Genomic DNA, 3116 nt, shown 5'->3' with positions numbered 1-3116 from the left:
CCTTGGAGCACACATCGGAGCGCTCCCAGGTTCGCACCAGCGTTGCGCACCTTTGATGCGCTGCCTTCACTAATTTCCAGAAAAGGCAAAAAAAAACGATATTTTAAAATTTCCGTTCTGAAAGATAGTGAAAAAAACGGAACGCGGGTGCCATCTTGAGCCCTTCCTGGTGCGCAGCCCAGGCAAGTTGTGCGCACCAAGGTGCCCACCCTGGCGGAGGTGCGCGCCCGGGGCAAACCGGGCTCCGACTTCGTGCACTGCATGGTGCCCACCAAGGCGCGCAACCCAGCCAAGGTGCCCACCGCAGCGAAGGTGCACGCGAGGTGCGCACCCGAGGTGCACACCCGGGGCAAACCGAGCTCCGACTTCGTGCACGCCGCACCTTGGAGCACACTTCAGAGCGCTCCTTGGTGCGCACCAGGGCGCGCAACCCAGCCAAGGTGCTCACCCCGGCGAAGGTGCACGCGAGGTGCGCACCCGGGGCAAGCCGGGCTCGGACTTCGTGCACGCCGCACCTTGGAGCACACATCGGAGCGCTCCCGGGTTCGCACCAGCATTGCGCACCTTTGATGCGCTGCCTTCACTAATTTCCAGAAAAGGCAAAAAAAAAAAAAAAACGAGATTTTAAAATTTCCGTTTTGAAAGATAGTGAAAAAAACGGAACGCGGGTGCCATCTTGAGCCCGCCCTGGTGTGCAGCCCAGGCAAGTTGTGCGCACCAAGGCACCCACCCTGGCCAAGGTGGGTCACGGGGTGGGTCCTAGGGTGGGTAACGGGGTGGGTACTAAGGTGCGTGCCAAGGTGGGTCATGGGGTGGGTGCCAAGGTGGGCACCAGGGTGGGTGTGCACCAACCCTAGCCAGGGTAGGTCACGGGGTGGTTGTCGGGGTGGGCGTCAAGGAGCCAAGGTGGGTGGCAAGTAGCCAAGTTGCGTGCCAAGGTGGGTGTCGGGGTGGGTGCCAAGGATCCAAGGTGGGTGCCAAGGAACCAAGGTGGGTGTCTGGGTGGGTGCCGAGGTGGGAGCCAGGGTGGGTCCCAAGGTGAGTGCAAAGGTGGGTGCCAGGGTCAAGGTGAGTGCCAATGTGGGTTCCAAGGTGCCAGGGTCAGGGTGAGTGCCAATGTGGGTTCAAAGGTGCTAAGTTGGGTGCGAGGTTGGGTGCGAGGGTGGGTGGGTGCCAAGGTGTGCTAGGTGGAAGCCCGGGTGGGTCGGCATCCCATGGGTGTCGAGTTGGGTGCCTGATGGGTGCTTCTTGTCAAGTTTTAGTCGTCGGGACTCATTTCGAGCCTTAGAGGTCGTTTCTTGTCCGGTTGCCCTGTCTTCGACCTGGGAACCCAATTTTGGTCCTCGGGTCCCATTTTTTTTTGTCTCGCATCCCACTTTTGGCCTGTGGCCTTTTCGGGGTCGATTCTCGTTTTGGGCATCAGAGCATGTTTCTTCTCCTAAAACCCAATATTTGTTTATTAAGTCTCGAAACACATTTTTGTTCTCGTGGACCCATCATGGGTCTTGGAACGCATTTGTGGTCCTTGGGTCCCATTTTGCATCCCGAAACTTGTGTTTTGGTGCTTGATCCCTATTTTGGGTGCCCACCTTGCACCAAGTGCGCACCCGGGGCAAACCGAGCGCCTTGGTGCACCGGGGCAAGATCGAGCGTGCACCCGAGGCGCCCCGAACATGCACCAAGGTGCACTCGGCCCACATGTGAGCGCAGGTCGTTGCGCCCGAGGTGGTGTGTGGGCACCGCGTTGCAGACGGGACACTGCACGCACACGACGCCCCGTCCAGGTGCACGCACGTAGGCCGGGCCGGGTGCACACCCGACGCCCTAGCAAGGTGCGCGCACCCGGGCAGGGCTCACACTTGGCGAACGGGGCGCACTTCGCGAGGGAGGGTGTGCACCTCGACGGGGGTGGGTGGCCGGGGTGGATTCGCACGTGGGTCGCGGTTTGCTAAGTACACACTGCGACAAGCTCATAACGGGTGCGATCATACCAGCGTTAGTGCACCGGATCCCATCAGAACTCCGCAGTTAAGCGCGCTTGGGCCGGAGTAGTACTGGGATGGGTGACCTCCCGGGAAGTCCCGGTGTTGCACCCTTTTTTAGTTTTTCGCCGGGCGTCGCAATGCTATTTGAATAAACCTTTTGCCCGTTTGCGTTCTCGTCGGGGCCGGGCCGGGCCGGGGTGCGCTGCCCGCACTACCGCGCGCGCGGGGGCGACACCGAGCGCGCACCCGAGGCGCCCCGAGCACACAGGCCACGGTGCAACCCGGGCGTTGTGCGCGCACCCCGGTGCGCCCGAGGTGCTGCGCGCGCACCCAGGTGAAATCGGTGTGCACCTCGGCCAGTGCGCGCTCGGTCGAGTCGCGCACGTTGGCCAAGGTGCACGGTGATGTTTCTTACTCTAAGGTTCCGCACCAGACGCCCGGGACAGGTGAGCGAAGCTGGGCGGGGCCGGGTGCGCGGCCGGGGCAGGTGCACGCAGCTGGAGAGAGCTTTGGAGCACACCAGAGGTGCGCACCTTGGAGCACACTTCGGAGCGCACCAATGATGCGCTCCATTCAAAAGTTTCCTGAAAAGGCAAAAAAAGTTGAGATTATAGAATTTCCCACTTGAGAGATTGTAAAAAAAAAAAATTTAAAATGAAGGAAACGCGGGTGCCAAGGTGTGCGCGCCCGGGTGCGCAGCCCAGCCAAGGTGTGCGCACCAAGGCGCCCACCCTGGCGAAGGTGCACGCAAGGTGCGCACCCGAGGCAAACCGGACAATTAACCCAACTTTCGACTTCGCGCGCACCTGCGCACCTTGGAGCGCACTTCGGAGCGCTCCTTGGTGCGCACCAATCTTGGGCACCTCGGAGTGCACCATGGCGCCCACCAAGGTGCGCACCCGGGGCAAACCGAGCTCCGACTTCGTGCGCACCTTGGAGCGCACGAAAGGTGCGCACCATGGCGCCCACCAAGGTGCGCAGCCCAGCCAAGGCGTGCGCATCAAGGTGCGCACCCTGGCGAAGGTGCGCACCCGGGGCAAACCGAGCTCCGACTTCGTGCGCACCTTGGAGCGCACAAAGGGTGCGCAACCCAGCCAAGGTGTGCGCACCCCGGGCAAACCGAGCTCCGAA

At 61.6% G+C, this 3116-nt stretch overlaps 1 non-coding gene across 1 annotated transcript; it reads left to right on the top strand.

Annotated features, from left to right (window-relative positions):
* The first annotated feature begins 1977 nt into the window (after nt 1-1977).
* On the top strand, nt 1978-2096 carry LOC131867237 (5S ribosomal RNA). Its single transcript, XR_009365796.1, has one exon. It is a non-coding gene; the product is annotated as a 5S ribosomal RNA (ribosomal RNA).
* The last annotated feature ends 1020 nt before the right edge of the window (nt 2097-3116 follow it).

The sequence above is a fragment of the Cryptomeria japonica genome, unplaced genomic scaffold (genome assembly GCF_030272615.1).
Source record: "Cryptomeria japonica unplaced genomic scaffold, Sugi_1.0 HiC_scaffold_166, whole genome shotgun sequence".
Taxonomy (NCBI): domain Eukaryota; kingdom Viridiplantae; phylum Streptophyta; class Pinopsida; order Cupressales; family Cupressaceae; genus Cryptomeria; species Cryptomeria japonica.
Note: the sequence above shows the minus strand (reverse complement) of the source record. Positions and strands in the feature narration are given on the sequence as shown.